The sequence below is a fragment of the Lynx canadensis genome, chromosome B4 (genome assembly GCF_007474595.2).
Source record: "Lynx canadensis isolate LIC74 chromosome B4, mLynCan4.pri.v2, whole genome shotgun sequence".
NCBI lineage: Eukaryota > Metazoa > Chordata > Mammalia > Carnivora > Felidae > Lynx > Lynx canadensis.
In genome coordinates, this window is record NC_044309.1 from 139142326 (window position 1) to 139160546 (window position 18221).

Below are 18221 nucleotides of genomic sequence, written 5' to 3' on the forward strand. Positions count from 1 at the left end.
TCCTTCTGTCCCTGCGAGGCCGGCCCTGGTTCGAAGACTCAAAGTGTCCAGAGGACAAGGATGTGGGGGGAACTGGAAAGGAGACAGGCAGGATAAAGGAAGAACCCCGGGCGGAGGGTGGAACCCCCCCACCCCCCACAAGCCACTGCCGCCCCTCCCCTTCCTGGAGAAGCCCTGTGTCCCCGCAGGTGCACGTGCAGAGTGTCTCCAGCAGCCTCACGGGTTGGCACCCCAGCCTCTGCCCCTCACGCCCCGCCAGGCCTTGCCCTGAGCGCCGCGTGTGAGAGAACCTGGTGCACACTGTCCTTGACCGCTGCTCCCCCAGCGACAAGGCCCAGCGGTCACCGCGGACCGGAGCCTTCAGGTCAAGCTTGTGCTTGGCTCTCCTGCTGGTGAGCATGATTTCATTTGATTCCCAGGCTTATGGGCTGGAAAGCGGAGTTTCAGGAAGACTGAGTGGCTTGCCCGGACCACAGAGAACTGGGGCCTGGGGGGGGGCCTGACCTTGAATGTAGCCTCTCCACCACCTGCCCTGTCCCTTGTGGGCTGAGGAGGGCCATCTCACAAGTGTCCTGACCCCGGAGAGACACGTGGGGTCAAGCAGGCTCCGTTCACACTCAGCAGGCTCTGCTGTTTGTTTTGCGGTCCTAGAACGTTCCCACAGCTTTTCCAGGCTTTCGCCTTCTCTGTGCCTTACAGGGAAAGTGTTCAGGAGGGGAGCCGGCCAGGACGACAGCACCCGAACCTTAGCAGAGCTTCTCCCCTCCCTTCCCCTCTTGTCCCGCCTTGTCTGGGACTGGCCCGCCCCCCATGGGTCATTTCCACCCTCCTGCACCCTCCTCCAGGGCCGCCAGGGCCAGATGCTCATGCAGCACACTTTCTCTGGGCACCACCATCTTTTCTGCCTGTTATCCTTTGCCGGTGACGACTTGGAAAGGCGGAGAGAAGGCTGGGGCCTCCCTGCGACTGTGATGGCCCCTCACCGTCCCCCAAACCGGCCCTTGCCTCCGACCAAGACCGGATCCTGGGCTCCTCTGGGCCACCTGCTTGTCTGCGGGCATTTCTCTGGAGACCAGACCGAGGCCAGCTGGGAGGTGGGGTCTTCTCGAGCACTCCGTGACCCGGGAAGAATTGTCTTTCTCTCCTTTTCCACAAGCATGACATGGAAACAAAAGGCAGAGGCCTCTTTAGCAGCCCCGGTGACACGTGAGCTCGTAAAGCATTTGCTGACCCCCCAGGTTCTTCAACCCCTGATTGAGTGTTTAAAAAGTGTGCTAAGCAGAAAGTGGTCCCCAGCCCGAACAGAGAGGGCTTGTTAGCACCGCCCACCGTGATCTCCACGACCACGGCGCAGCGAGGGCAAGGTCTGGAGGGAAAAACCAAGAGCATTCCTTGAGCCGGCAAGCCCACGTGTGCCTATCTTCACCTTGAGTGCGGCTGGCATCTGGCCTCAGGGTCCCCGCAGCTCACCAGGGACTCACTTCTGCTGCCCCCCAGCTGCTGCAAAATCTGTTCCCTCACACTCTCCCCAGGAGCCTGCAGGGAGGTGCTGACCTCCCCTCGTCTGCAGGGGACACAAAGGGCCAGGGAGGCGTGAAGGAGCCCAGCTGGCGAGGGCACTCGGGGTCCACGGGGTCCACTGTCTCAGCCCCAAAGCTGTGCGTAGTTGTGACACTGGGATTAATAACAAGAAACGTGTGCTGGTCTGCAGAGCAGTACTGGCACCGGGAGCTCCCCGGGAATTTCCTGAGAGCTGAGAAGGCAAAGGTGTCTTTTGTCATGTGAATCAGGTGGCTTGGGGGGGGGTGGGGGAGCCCACACCTGAGGATGGGGGCTGGTCACCAGAAGAACCCACCTGGGGGTCAGAGGGCTGGAATTTTCCCTCTCTGCCCTCCCGCCCCTTCCCAGGACCTGAGAGGAGAGGGGCCGGAGGGGAAGGTCAGTCCCCAAGGGCCAGCGATGCCACTGGGCCCAAGGCAGGAAGCCGTCAAAACCCCGGAGGAGGAGCCGGGCTGGTGAGCGGGTGCGGGTGCAGGAGAGCAACCCCCTCACCCCCAACCCCAGAGGTGCAGAGGTGCCCTCTGCACCTCCTCCCGTGGCTCATCCTCCTGTGACTAGTCCTCCCATGACTCCTCCTCCTGCGGCTCCTCCTCCCGTGGCTCCTCCTCCCGCGGCTCCTCCTCCCGCGGCTCCTCCTCCCATGACTCCTCCTCCCGAGGCTCCTCCTCCCGCGGCTCCTCTTCCCATGACTCCTCCTCCTGTGGCTCCTCCTCCCATGACTCCTCCTCCCATGACTCCTCTTCCCATGACTCCTCCTCCCGCGGCTCCTCCTCCCGTGGCTCCTCCTCCCGTGGCTCCTCCTCCTGTGACTCCTCTTCCCATGACTCCTCCTCCCGAGGCTCCTCCTCCTGTGGCTCCTCCTCCCATGGCTCCTCCTCCTGTGGCTCCTCTTCCCGTGGCTCCTCTTCCCATGACTCCTCCTCCCGTGACTCCTCCTCCCCTGGCTCCTCTTCCCATGACTCCTCCTCCTGTGGCTCCTCCTCCCATGACTCCTCCTCCCATGGCTCCTCCTCCCGCGGCTCCTCCTGTGGCCGCTGCTGCGTGCAGCCTTGCCTGCAAGTCCTGATGTGGCCAGAGGAATGTTCCTCTGAGCTCTGTGAGCCGCGCTGGAACCCGAGGAGGGGTCGTGGGAACCCCTGACTTGTAACCGTGGCTCAGAAGCACAGGTGACGGCCCGGACTTGTGCCTGGGGTCTGTGGGAGGAGGTGCGGGCGGTCTTGTAGGACGGGGTCCTTAGCCCTTGGGGCCGGACGCTGTCTCCCGGCGGATGGCGTCACACCGAGTGCAGTCAGAGGACACCCACTGATGTCCAAGGACGGCTTGGAGGAGTGGGCACCTCCCCCCACCCCGACACACACACTGGAACTGGGTGCTGGGAACCGTTACGAGTTACACGCTGCCCTGAGTAAGGTCACCGGTTTCTGCATCAGATCCTCCAACGACACTTACCCCAAGTGGCCGAGCTCGCCTGTCCCCTTCCTTCCTCAGGTAGACGCTAGAACTCGGCACAGGGCGGAAGACCCAATGCACGGCCGGCCTGGCTTCGGCAGTTTGTACATCTGTGAAATGGACACAGTGATCAGGAGTTTTGTATCACTTCCCATGAATTTATTTCTTTGCTTTAATGACATACCTTCTTGCTCTAGACCTTATAACCCTCAGGTCAAAGTTCAAGCTCATTTCCAGCCTTACAATATTTAGACTGCGCAAGTCACAAGATGTATCCTCGTGGTTCTGTGAGGAGTATTTTACCATTTACACTGCTGGAGCTGAAGATGACAATTTTATAAATATCATAACATTGTAACTATTATAAATAATTTTAGTCATCTTAGTATATTCTAACGTAAAAGATTTTTTAGTATAAAAATAAAAGAGACTAATATAACTTGTTTGGGGGAATAAATGATCCAGAATAGGGTTTCAAAATATTTGTGTAGTTATCTGAGCAGTAAAGCTATGTTTACTCCATATCAGAACATAGAGTTGTTTTTGTTTGTTATAAATGCTTAGCAAATGCCATTTATTTTCTAGTTTTTTTTTTTCTATCCTCCATGATCAACAGGGTCTTTTCAGTGACCTTTTCGTGAATAACAACATTATTTGAAAATCAACTTAAAGGATAATTTTATCCAAAGTCTTATCAAAGCCTAAGCCAATCAACTTCAGCATTAGCCTCTAAAATCGTTTATTTTCAGTTTCCCTGTTTCTACAGCTTTATTGAGGTATAACAGACAAACAAGAATTGTATGTATTTAAGGCGTACAGCAGGTACTTTGATGCACGCATACAGTGCAAAAAGACGACGAGAAATAGGGCGACGCGAATGCACATCACTTCTGCGCATGTGTGGTTAAGGACACTGATACGTGAATGATTTTCTTCTCAGAGGATACACTTTGAACTTTACTTGTTTCTCCTTTTTTGGTTTTTATTTCCTGGAATCATTCCTACCTCATTTTAAAAATAATTCTATTAATTTTAGAACAGTTTCAAACGGCAAAAAGCCTCGTGAAAACAGTGTAGAAAGTTCCCATAGGCACCATGCCTGGTTTCCCCTCTTACTAATCATACATTGGTGTGGTGTGTATTAACACATTATTCCTGTCTGGGGTCTGTATTTATTTAGTGTCCTCAGTGTTTACCTAAGGTGCCTTTTCTTTGGAGAGCCAGCTCCAGGGTTGCACACCTCACTGGTTTTCATGTCTCCTCACGTTCCTCATGGCTTTGAATCCCTCAGACTTTCTCTGTTTTCCGGGAACTTGACAGTCTTGAAGCCCGGCCAGCATGTGGCAGAATGTCCCTCGAAGGGATGGGTCTGGTGCTTTTACCAAAGCAGATGGGGTTACGGGCTGGGGGAGAAAGACCAGGGAGGGGACATTCCATTTTCATCTCACCCTCTCCAGGCTGTCCTTCTGGTACCTTCTATTTCATTCCATTGTTGTCTGGGAACAGCTTTTTGCATGACCCCTAGTCTTCTAAATTTGTTGACGCGTCTTTATGGCCCAGAATGTGGTCGGTTGCGGTGTGCGGTCAGTGTGAATGTGGGAAGAGTGTGTGTTCTGCTCTTAGCGGATGAAGTGGTCTACAGATGCCAATTAGATCGAGCTGAGCAATAGTGCTGTTCAGGTCACCGAGACCGTTAATGGTTTTCTGCCTTCTTGCTCCATCCATTACCAACAGAGGGGTGTCCAGGGCAAGAGAGGATTGGTCCACTTGTCCTTTCACTTTTTACCTTATGTATTTTGACATGCTGTTGTTACATATGTGCACTTTTAAGATTATGTCTTCTTGGAGAATTGACCCCTTTGTCATGTGTAATACCCCTCTTCATTCTTGATCATTTTCCTTGTATAGAAGTCTGCTTTTTCTGAAACCAATAGAGCCACTCCAGACTTCTTTTAATTACATTTAGCCTGTCTGACTCCTTATTCGTAAGATGGGTCTCTTGTAGGTGACATAGGCTTGGGTCTTGTTTTTTAACCGCTCTGACAATCTCTGCATTTTAATTAGTGAATTTAGACCATTCACATTTAAAGTGATTTTAAAAATACAATTACATGAATATCTATTACTTTTGTAAAGTGTTTTCTGTTCATTGTACTTATTCGTTGTTTCTTCTTAAATTTTCTCTTCTTCCCACCCACCCCCCCCTCACTTTCTTCTGGTTTTAATTGAGTATATTTTAAGATTCCATTTTATTTCTTTTCTTCCTGTCTTATACTCATTTAAAAAATTGGAGGCTGTCTTCTATTTTTAACATTGTTTAAAATTTTTTACATTTATTTATTTTTGAGAGACAGAGAGAGACAGAGCACAAGTGGGGGAAGGGGCAGAGAGAGGGGGAGACACAGAATCTGAAGCAGGCTCCAGGCTCTGAACTGTCAGCACAGAGCCCGACACAGGACTCAAACCCACAAACCGTGAGATCATGACCTGAGCTGAAGTCGGATGCTTAACCGACTGAGTCCCCCAGGTGCCCCACTATTTTAACATTTTTAACAAATCTAAGACTACCGTCAAATAACACTGCATCTCCACAGACATAGTGCAGGTGCTGTGCAACTGAATATTCTCAATTCCTCCCCACTCTTCTTGTCATAACTGTAATCACCCGTGATTATTTTTTTTTTTAATTTTTTTTTTCAACGTTTATTTATTTTTGGGACAGAGAGAGACAGAGCATGAACGGGGGAGGGGCAGAGAGAGAGGGAGACACAGAATCGGAAACAGGCCCCAGGCTCTGAGCCATCAGCCCAGAGCCCGACGCGGGGCTCGAACTCACGGACCGCGAGATCGTGACCTGGCTGAAGTCGGACGCTTAACCGACTGCGCCACCCAGGCGCCCCACACCCGTGATTATTGTCATTATATTGAGCAATAATTAATTAATCTTTTTGCTCCATTAAGACTAAGACAAATAAGAGATTTTGCATTCTCTTCATTTTTTCCTTTTCCAAGGAATAAACTTATTCCTTCCTTTCTTTACAAGGTCTGAGTTCCCGTTCTATATTCTTTTCTTTCTCCTTGAAGAACTTTTTACCATTTCTTAGGGGTCAGATCTTTTGGTGAATTCTCTCAGCTTTGGTTGTCTTAAAAAGTCCTTATTTCTTCTTCACTTTTAAAGTATAATTTCATGGAGTATAGAATTGTGGATTTTTCATTACATTGTCTTTCTGCTTGCATGGTTTCTGATGAGAGGTCTGCTGAATTCTTACCCTTGTTCTTTATACAGGTAAGGTGTTATATTTTCCCCTGGCTTCTTTCAAGTTTTCTCTTCCTCGCGTTTGCTGATGCTTCAATATAATATAAATATGATAAGCCTATATGTATTTTTTAATATTTGTTTATTTATTTTTGAGAAAGAGAGAGAGAGAGAGAGAGAGAGAGAGAGAGAATATGGGGGAGGGACAGAGAGATAGGGAGACAGGAGACAGAGAAACCCAAGCAGGTTCCACACTGATAGTGTGGAGCTCAAACTCACAAACTATGAAATTATGACCTGAGCCGAAATCAAGAGTGGGAAGCTTAATCAACTGAACCACCCAGACACCCCTAGGTGGATTTTTTTTAAATCATGCTTGCTGTTCCTTGAGTGTCCTGAATCTGTGTTTTGGTGTCTGTCATTAATACTGGAAAGTTCTTAGCCATTATGCATATACATGTTACATACATATACACATACCCATAAAATCTATCTGTAGCTAGCTAGCTATAATATATATATTTTTTCTGTTCTTTTGCATCTTTCTTTTCCTTTTGGTATCCAATCACACACATGTGTTACACCTTTTGAAATCGTTCTACAGTTATTGGATGTGCTGTGTTTTTCACTGCCTTTCCTCTTTGCATTTCAGTTGGAGAAGATTTGTTGATCTGTCTTCAAGCTCGGATTCTTTTCTCGGCTGTGTCTGGTCAACTGATGAACCCATCAAAGGTGTTCCTCATTCCTGTTGTAATGTTTTGGATTTCTGGGATTTCCTTTTGATTCTTTCTCAGAGTTTTCACCTCTGCTGACATGACCTGTGTGTTCTGGAGTGTTGTCCAATTTTTTACATCAGAGTCCATACCTATTATTAACAGGGATTTCAAATTTCCTGTCTTAGCATTCCAAACTCTGTGCTGTATCTGATTGTGATGCTGATGCTTGGTTTGTCTCTTCGGATAGCGTTCTGTTTTTGTTTTGTTTTGTTTTTGCTTTACCAAAAGCCAAAGAATTGTGTGTAGTATTTTGTCAAAAGCTGCCTGTGCTGTATGGAGTAAAAAAGAAACTGACATGAAAAGGCATTCCACAGGAGTGTTTATGTTGATCTGGGTAGGATCGGGGAGCGTGGAATGTTCACGGTATACATGTGCCAGAGGCTTCTGGTCTCCTGTCCGGGCTCCTGCCCTGGGCTTCCTCACTCCTTCCTCTCAGAGAGAGTCTCCTTCTTGAAGCTCCTTCAGCGGTAGCCCACTGCTGCGGATCGTGACCTGTGGTAGAGAAGCCATCTCACAGGGTCTCTCTTCCCCCTGCCAGAGTCAGGCAAGAACCCTGTTTGGATCTTCACCCTGAGAACCTGGTGGGCTTCCTGGATGTGGTGCTCATGAACATGGGGGGCCTTATGATGGGGACCCCTAGGCGTTTCTCATTCCCACACCAGTACACATTCAACGTCCAGAAACTTGTCACACTGACCATTCAGTTTCTTCCCAGTTCATGGCTCCAGCAACTTCTGCCCCAGACAAACAGATCGTCACTTTATACCTGGATTCACCCATCTCTCCAGACGTGAGGGTGTTGGCTTGGCCTACAACCCCACTTCTCAGGTGGGCCCCCCAGACCTCACTGATTTTCAGTTTGCTGAGTATTTTCTTCTTGTAGGGACAGGTGTGATAACTTCCAAGCTTTTGATGTGTCAGAGCAGAAATGGAAAATCCTGACCACAGGGTCAGGTTCAGGGTCAGGGTCAGGGTCAGGGTTCAGGGTCAGGGTCAGGGTTCTCTTTTGAGAACCAATGAGCTCTATTCTCTGAAAACATTTTGGGCATTGTGTACCATGATGCAGAGTCAATAAATATGATGTTATGTATGGATTTTTTAATTAAAATGTAAAGGGGCACCTGGGTGGCTTAGTCGGTTAAACGTCTGACTTTGGCTCAGGTCATGATCTGACGGTTTCGTGAGTTCGACACCCGTGTCAGGCTCTGTGCACTGACTGTGTGGAACCTACTTTGGATTCTCTCTCTCTCTCTCTCTCACTCTGCCCCTCCCTGGCTCACACTCTCTCCATCTCTCTCTCAAAAACAAAATAATAATTAAAAATTTTTTTTTTTAATTAAAGATGTACCAGGGCTCGTGTTTTGACAGAATTCAAGATGTGCCCCGGCCCTGCGGTGAGCCGCATCCTCGGAGCGTGTCAGGATGCCCACGTGGGGTCAGCAGCTTTGGTTGTGACGTCCTGCCGCACAGAGGCGCCCTCTGCCTGGCTGACGGTCGCGTGAAGTCGCGAGGGGGCAGTGTACGTGCTGGGAGGGGCTCCTGCACCCACCGTGAGGGCCTGCGGCCGCACACCCGTTATCCCGGGCGCCCAGTGGCCTGCGAGTGGTTCCCACAGACCACGGCTGCCGCCACTGCAGTGGCTTACCCGCGAGCTGGGCCCCAAGCCGAGGGACCTGAGACATCCGCCATGCCGCTCCCTGTTATCAGTTGGTTTACCATCCGCTGAGGGTGACTATTTAACTCCTGCAGTTCAGAAGTTCCGTCCCTGCTCGAACTGGTTCCCTTCTTTCCAAAGCACTGGCCTCTGCTTCTGTGCCACTGAGGTGGGCAAGCCTTCTGCTGGGGCTCCGGCCTCCGCCTCCCCTAGTCTGTCCCAAGACCTCCCACCTGATGACGTGACGTCTAACCCCTGCCCATCCCAGCCTGACGCCGGAAAACACCCAGGAATTGCCATGGCTCCCGCTTCTGACTTTTCCCAGCCCTCCTGCCTCTGTTGGCCTTTTTTCTCTGCCCACCATCCCAGACCCGGGTGACAGCTGGCTCAGGCCATCTTTCCTCAGACCCGTGGCCAGTGTGGTCCTACCTGTTCCCGCAGCTTTGCCCCAACCCTTGACACCAGCCTCCCCAACCTTGGCCATCACCTGAAGGCAGCGTATTACAGGAGAGAGGCCCAGTCGGCAAGGCCCTGCCTTCTCTCTCTGTGTGAACTGGGGACACTGCTGGGCTCTGAACCCCTATTGTCTGAATTAACTTCACAGAGCTGTCGTGAGGGCCGGTCAAGGCAGGTGTGGAGTCCCGTTGTGTGGTCCGTGCATGGTTCAATAAATGTAGCTCACGCAAGTTGCCCCCGCGTCCCTGGCTCGACACCTGTCTCGTCTCCTTCCCGTGCTCTGTCCTCCCGGCAGGGCTGGTACTGTCCCAGCGGGCCACATGCCAGTTAATCGCTCTGCCTACTTGGTGTGAATCTAAGCCGAAGACAGCACCCTCCCCACACGAGTGCCCGAGTCGGACCTGCCCTCCCCAGAGTCCCACCAGGGATGCACTGTTGGAGCTGATGGGGTGACGGGTCCTCCCCATCTCCGGCAGGAGCACCCACTAGACCTCTGTTCCCCTGCAGCCTTCCCCACTTGGCTTCCAAACACGCAAGTGAATGTCCCGGCTGCCTCGCGAGCGCATCGGTGGGGGTCGCGAGAGTGGGGCCAAAAGAAGGGCAACCGCAGGGAATCCATAGTCGGGTACTCGGGAAATGGCAGGCTGAGTAGAACAGACTTGTTTCGAGGGCTCCACATTTCAGAACCTTCCTTCTCGTGGCTGAGTCCTGGGATCCGCGGGGTGAGGACGCCGTGCCTCAGATTGTTCAGACACAAAGCTGTGTCCTCCCCTCGCCCACAGATACCCTTTCGTCTTCTCCCCCTGCAGTCATCTCGTGGGAATGGCGCCCCGGGTGGAAGCCTCTTTGAAAACCCCAGCAGCAGTTTGAGAGAGACCCCGGCAAGGGTTCCGTTTCCTTCCCGCTGTGATACCTACCGGGCTCCCGACCAGGGATTCTGCGACTCGGGGCGGCTGCCTGATGCCTGCTCATCCTGCCTGAGTCTCTGCCTACCAGGCCCTGCCACCTACCCCCAGCCTGGTGTGGGAAGGACAGACGCCGACAGCTGTTCAGGGAGCAGACGGCTGTCCTCGGAGGCCGTGCTCTGGTGTTGAGGTGCCTGGAGGGTGCCAGGCGGGAGCCCCTGAAGATGCTGAAGACACTCCATTAACACTCAGTTTGCTTTTTTTTCCCCTCTGGAGTGGAATACCTGGGCACAAATTACTAAAAGTATATGCTTGTCAGCCCACACCTGACGCACGTTTGTTGTGCCGAGCACCTTGCGTGGTGCGTACCACAGGACGAGCATTTAGCAAATGTTGTTGAACGAGGAACAGAAATTATATCCTGGAATCCTGAGAAATACCATCTTGGGGATGATGGTGAACAGATAGCCTAATTAAAACCAGATGCCAAGGAGATTTTTAAATGTCTCAGGGGATGACATCCCCATCATTTATTTGGTAAAAATTGCTCTCTGCTCCATTGTTGAAGCCAGATCTTTTCTGGCACTAGAAACATGATCTAAATAGCATTTAATTCTAGTGAAGCTTTTCTCACTTCCTGCTCATGATCCAATTTGACTTTAGGCCAATCTGGATTGACCCAATTCACTGCAAGCGTGTGTCTTCTTGAGTTAACCTTGCCGGACAGTCAGGCTTTCTCTTGCCATCACAAGCCACAGCAAGGACACGGAACGGGTAGCCTCAGGCATCATCTCGATGTGTCCTGCTAGGAAATGGGCCACGCTCGGCTGGTTTTGCTTTACCTGGGGTCAGCCTCCGAGAGTGGAGGACGAGACGCTTCCTGGAGGCTGCGGCATCTGTCTAGCAGGGAGAGGAAGATCACCCGGACCGGCTGGTGGCAGGTGGGATGGACAGAAGGGAGCTGATGAGATATTTTAGGAGGAAGGGGTGCTGTCCGTACTGGCTGTGGTGGTGAGGGAGGTGGAGAAGTGGGGAGAGCGGGAGGAATCAGGGGCGCCGCCGGGCCGCCACGCCATGTGTAGGGGTAGAGGAGACTCACAAACGCACAGGGACCCAAGAGTTCAGTTGTGGACAAAATGAATCTGAGATGACATTAGACGTCCAGTGTCGAAAAGGCAGTTAGATTTACTAATATTGGAGCCCAGTGGCCAATGTTGGGACCCAGGGAGTCATCACTGGGTGGAGGTGATCGCTGGGACCGTGTGGTGTCCAGAAGCCCCGAGGGGAAGGTAGTTGACCAAACGGATTACGGGATACGGAAATACCAGTGACTTGTGTGTGCGGATGGGGAAGTCAGCGGCGATCATTAGAAAGAAGGGAGTCAGGAGGGTAGCAGGCAGAAGTCAGAGTGGAGGGAGTCCAGAAGAGAGCTTGGAGAGAGGAAGTGAAGGTGGTGACATCGGTGACACACATGACCGTGTGCTGGAGGGGTCAGCGGCTGGAGGGAGACAGGGGCTCAGAAGTTTGATGCCAGGGCTCCTGTGTGGGGAAAAGCCAGTGACTTCACAGGTCACAGGGGGGCACAGCCCTGACTCTAAGGCCGGGGAGGCAGTGAAAGGGTCACAGTGGGCACCAGCCAGGATATAGAAGGGGGTGGCAGGGGCGAGCATAAGAGCAGGGAGCAGGTGGATTGGGGAATGAAGACAGGGAAGGTCCCGTGAGGAGCTGCGGAGGTGGGCGAGGGCGTGGGGTGGTGCTTTTGCAGGGAGGAGAAGCAAACATTTTATAAGCGTGTTGGGATTGTGGAGCACTTTCGCCTGCCCCTTCGATAGAGAATTTAATGAAAGTCCTGGCACCGTGGCTGAGTGTTTGATGGTAACGACATTCGGCGCCTGGGTGGGGGGTGCAGGGTGGAGGAGGGAAGGGACCCGGTGCCAGAGGAAATGAGAGGTGAGATGGTGAAGAGGGTTTGGGATGATGAATCATAGGATCTAATTTGAGCAAAGGGTGAAGCCAGGACACGGGGAGGGGCTGGCGGATCTCAAGACACCGGCTGGTGGTGCAGTTAAGTCAACATCAAAGTGCTGTGATCTTCACTTTGACAACAAAGGCTCCTGAAGAAGGCACTAGAATAAGGAGGCTGTGGAGGGGGCAATCCAGGGGTTGTGGGGCTGTGAGTGCATCGGGCGTGGCGTGGGAGAGGACGGGGCGCAGGAAGAGACCCAGAGGAATCTGGGGACTGAGCAGTGGTGACAGCAAGAGGGATGTCCCTGGGCAATGACATCACGGCAACCACCAAGGTAGAGGGGCAGGTTCCAGAGTCCTTAATAAACACTGGAGAGACCTGAACCACAGGTGATGGCCACACGGGATGGGCAGCTGATGGGATGACATATGGTTTAAGGAAGTGAGGGTTTTGGACAAAGAAGAAGGTAAAAATGGGTTTGGGTGCAACAAACGTGTACAAGGACACTGACCCGACTCCCAGGCTGGAGGTCCAGGCATGTGGGGTGAGTAGTTCCAAAGTGACAGAGAGACAGTCACTGCTCTAAGGGCGGGGCCAGAGCTCAAGCCAGAAGAGAGACAGAATATCCAAGGAAGAAATGGAAGATTCTGGAGATTGTGACAATAGGCAGCGACCCCAAAGGGCACACAGCAGGGGAGTGTGGAGGATGGAAACCCCCTTTAGGGGCTGTGTGAGACACAGGAACTGGCGATGGGGGGTGTCCCTTGAGAAGGTGACTGCTTCTTACTGCCCCATTCATGCTCAACCAAACCGCCATGATTTCTTTTTTTTTTTTTTTGATGTTTGTTTATTTATTTAGAGAGGGAGGGAGGAGAGGCAGAGAGAGGGAGAAAGAGAATCCCAAGCAGGCTCCGCACTGTCAGTACAGAGCCAGATGGGGAGGCTTGAACTCCCAAACTGTGAGGTCATGACCTGAGCCAAAACCAAGAGTTGGATGGTTAGCTGACTGAGCCACCCAGGTGCCACGATTGCTTGACAGTTCAGTGACCTCCTAGCAGGCTCTCTGCTCACAACTGTCTCTGTTCTGTGCTGTTCTCCACACGGCAGCCAACAAGACCCCGTGGCTCCCAACCCTCCAGTGGTTCTCATGTCACCAAGAGAAGAGCTTTTCCTTCCAACCCATCTGTCACTGCTTCTTGGACTTCATCTACTGACACGATGCCTCCAACTGTGTCCAGCTCCACTGACCTCCTGGCCTTTCCTTGAGTCCCCCGGGTCTTGGCATGTTCTGGTCCCTCTGCGGGGGACACATGTCCTCAGAGAGGTGCATATGGCATGCTCCCTCACCTCCTTCAGGCTCTGGCCCAAATGTCAATTTTGTAACAGGATCTCCCCTGTCTGCCTACCTTACCAACGGGGACCGCCCCTCTGCCAGCTCCCCCTCTACTTTCCTGCTAATTTCCCCCCACAGTTCTTATCATCCTGCATCATATGTATTTGCTTACTCTGTGTCTGCCTCTACTAAAATGCAAACATCCAGGGGCACCTGGGTGGCTCAGTCGGTTGAGTGTCCGACTTTGCCTCAGGTCATGATCTCACACTACATGAGTTCGAGCCCAGCGTTGGGCTCTGTGCTGACGGCTCAGAGCCCGGAGCCTGTTTCAGATTCTGTGTCTCCCTCTCTCTCTGCCCCTCCCCTGCTCATGCTCTGTCTCTATCTCTGTCAAAAATAAATAAACATTAAAAAAAATTTTAATGCAAACATCTGGATAAGGCTTTCTTTACCTGCTTTGCCATTGTTTTATCCTTAGCACTTCGAACATAGCCTTGAACCTAGAAGGCCCTCCATAAATATCTGTTTAATAAATGTTTTATGTATAAGTGTTGCTTTTTGTGATAATACTGATGATCACACAATTATACCACATTCAATCTCTGCTTTCTATACATCAGAGAGGTTTACTTTGAGTTTAGGGTAATGTAATTTTAATAATACTGAATAATAATTTAATAAGACAAAAACAGAGAGGGAGGCAAACCGTAAGAGACTCTTGAATACAGAGAACAAACCGAGGGTTGCTGGAGAGGGGAGGTGGGTGGGGTCAAGTTAGATGTGGGTGATGGGCATTGAGGAGGGCACTTTCCGGGATGAGCACTGAGTGTTGCATGTAAGAGATGACTCATTGGGTTCTACTTCTGAAGCCAAGACTACACTGTGTGTTAACCAACTTGAATATAAATAAAAAGAAAAAAAAAGAATAATGTAACTCTATATCACATGATGTTGTAAAGAGAGATTATTCACTGGTAGCTACGTGTTGCATTTCATAACTATTGCATACATGGTATTATTTATAATGATTAGTACTCCTACATCGCTATTAACTTCTTTGCCTACTTGACCTGTCAAAGAACAAAAGAATGTTCGGCTGCTTTTGGGTATCTGACACATGCTTCTCACATTTCAGTCTGATTCTTTTTTTCTCTGCTTTGATTCCGTGTTATTTGGCACATAAAGGTTCATAACTGTCATCCTCTTGTATCAGAATGAACACCTAATCAATAAAACATTGCCCACTTTGTCCTGTTTAATTTTTATTTTTACCTTGACTCATACTTTATCCTGGGTCATTATTGCCTCTGTGCTTTGCTGAGATCTGCTTGGAACATATCTGCCCGCCCCTTCTTGTTTCAACTTTCCAAACCTCTTGGCTTCAGTCAAGTGTCTGATTAGATGACATACAGACAGACTTTGGGTTTTTTTTTCCACTTTAAGAGTCTTTTTTTTTAATTTGTAAATGTTTTCATTTATTTTTGAGAGAGAGAGAGAGAGAGAGAGGCAGAACACGAGCAAGGGAGGGGCAGAAAGAGGGAGACACAGAATCCAAAGCAGGATCCAGGCTCTGAGCTGTCAGCACAGAGCCTGACTCAGGGCTCAAATTCATGGACCGAAAGATCATGACCTGAGCCCAAGTCAGTCACCTAACCGACCGGGTCCCCCGGGCACCCGCTCCACTTTAAGTCTTTAGCAGTGAATTTAAGCCCTTTAAACTTTCCAGTCAGATTTTCATCATATTGCTTTTTGGGCTTTTAACCTCTTTTGTTTCCTTACTGTTTGTTGTCTCAGTTTTATCTTTGTTATCTCTTCTTTCTCTTTGTGAATAGTGATTTTGGGGGCATCTCTGCAATGCTAGTTCTTCAATTTTGTCACCTTTTACAGGATTTCTAAGTCTTACCAACGTCTTTAGTTGTCAGGGTCCGCTAAGTTTCTGCATGGCCCCTCCGCCTTTCCGAGATCCAGAAATCTTCGCTCTTAATTTCTCCCCAAATTCAATTTCCCAAATTTCAGGTTTTATTGCTGAATTCTGGAAGTAGACAAAGCTCATTGATTTTTAAACATCTTCTCTATATGGATCCTATTTTAAGAATTATCAGTGACACATCACTCAGAGCCGTCTCTTCAGTGGCATGAATTGTGTGTTTGAATTGGGCCAGGACTCACTGTTGCCCCTTTTACCGTAGTTCTTCTGTCTTGTCTAGTTTTGCTAACCCATCTCACAACCAACTAGACGTGCCAGGAGGTGGTTTTTCCAGATGCGTTACACGGGTGCTCCATGCAAAGATAGAGCCTTTGCATATCTGAGACTTGATTTTTCTTGACTTCATTTGCAGTTGCCAACTGAGCAGGATATAGTACAATTGAATGCAGGTATTTTTCTCTCACAACACTTTTGTTGTGAGACACACTTTTGTTGTTTTCCAATGACACAGTTGGATAGAAGAAACCTGACAGAGGGCAGCCCGGGACCCCAAGTCTACCCAACCCAGGATAGGAGGTTGGATCCCGGCCTTGTTGCCTGAAAATGCTGTTCCCAGGGTGCGTGCTTTCTGGGGCCCCTCCCGCCTCCGTCCAGAGGAGCCTCCGCTTTGTGTATCAGCCACAGAGAAAACACAGCGGCCTGTGATGAACATGATGAACATGAAGAGGATAAAGGAAATAACCCAAAGCCAATAAGATTACTTGGCGTGGGTTCAAATATGGCTCTAGTAAGTAAATACCCAAATGTCACTGGCTGTTATTTAACACGACTCTGGTTATTTGCACCTTTGTTAAGACTCCACTAAAAGGGTGCTGGGCCTGTGCTGATACCATGTCACTGGTATACACGATCATCGCTCTACTGGAAGTTTCTGCATTGTGAAATTGGGGAGCAGAGGAGGGGTAGGCAGATAAGGGAAATGAGGTGGGGTGACGAGCAAGAATTCAACAAGGCACCATCGGGGCTCCTGGGTGGCTCTGTCCATTGAGTGACCGAGTCTTGATTTTGGCTCAGGTCACAATCTCAAAGTAGTGGGTTCGAGTGCCATGTCGGGCTCTGTGCTAAGAGCGCGGAGCCTGCTTGAGATTTTCTCTCCTCCCCTCTCTCTGCCCCTCCCCTTCTTGCTCCCACCCTCTCAAAATAAATAAGTAAACATTAAAAAAAAAACAAGCAAAACATCATTTCCAGAAGTGTTATAGAGACGTCCCTCCTGGTAAACCACAGCTATAAATGCTGGTAACATGGATTTCTCTCTTTCTCTGTCTTTTTTTTTTTTTTAATTAAGCAAATATATGACAGCATGGTAAGGGAATTCTAAGTCTGAAAAGACAAGGGAAACATATCTGGAAGAGGAAGCAAGTGTTAGATGCAGTGCTTGCTTTCCTGAAGACCACAGCTGACCCTTATCAAGGACTTCTACGGTGGGCAATGCAAGAAAAAGTCACTAGGCTAGGGGGTGGGGAGGCATTAGCAAGATTTCTTCAGAGAAACAGAGCCAATAGGATACATAAAGCTTTTCATAAGAGGAGATATTTCCTCCGGTTTTATTGGAAAATAGCTGACATATTTCACTGTGTAAGTTTAACGTGTACAACGTGATGATTTGGTTTAAGAGAGCAGATTTACGATACAAACTGGCTTCCACTGGCGGTGGGTACAGAGAAGTCTCGTGCTGTGTCATCGGCAAGCTGGCGGACCCAGATTCAGCCTGAGCCCAAGGCTTGAGAACTGGGGCCAGTCACATAAGTCAGAGTCAGGGTTCGAGTCTGAAAACCCAAGGACCAGGAGCCTGGATGTCCGTGGACTCCCAAGTCAAGTAGAGAGAGCGAGTTTGCTTTTTTCCCCTTTTTCGCCCCATTTACGTCCTCAGCAGGTAGGATGAGGACCACATGCATTAGTTAGGGTGATGTTTAGGGGGCGCCTGGGTGGTTCAGCTGGTTGGGCGTCCCACTTCAGCCAGATCATGATCTCGCAGTTTGTGGGTTCGAGCCCCGTGTCTGTGCTGACAGCTCGGAGCCTGGAGCCTGCTTGGATTCTGTGTCTCCCTCTCTCTCTCTGCCCCTCCTCGACTTGCATTCTGTCTCTCTCTCTGTCTCTCTCAAAAATAAATAAACCTTTCAAATAAGAAATAAATAAGGATGATGTCTGCTCCAGACTACTGATTCAATTACTAACATCTTCTGAAGGCTCACCCAGAACTAATGTTTTACTAGTGATCTGGGCATCCCTTAGCCCAATCAAGGTAACCCAAAATTCACCATCACAGGGTTTACATCAGAGATCTTCTGGGTACAACCAGGGGGCATTTTTAGTGCATGTCCTAAAAGAAAAATCTCAGAGGGAATTAATACCTGACTGAGCCCTGGTGTTTTATAAAGCGGGAGGGAAAAGAAAAAAAAAAAAACAAAACTTTAACTCGAGGATTCACAACACAAGCCTTCATAGCAAAATTTGGGGTGTGACATCATATCAGCTGGGTGATCTGCAAAATATCACATTCAGAATTTAGTTTAAAGGGACGCTGAGTTTGTAGTAACAAAGTTTCCTCACCAGAAACAAGAACAAATCCCCACTGGAATAACACTCTTTGAATCCAATGCTAAGAGAATTCTCTTGGATAAAGATCAAAATATAATCTCACTATTAGAGGAGTGAAAAGGAGTCAAAAGATACTTTACAAGGTCACCGTCCTACCACAAACTAAAGTCAGCAAAAACAGCAACCACAGAATAAACGAGGCACAACATGAGGAGCCAAAATTTATAAAATACAGAACTCAAATTAAATGGTAATTCAAATGTTAGTCGCATTCAAAGAAATAAGGAGACAGTAAAAGTAAACAAATACATATCTTTGTTTTAATTTTTTTACATTTATTT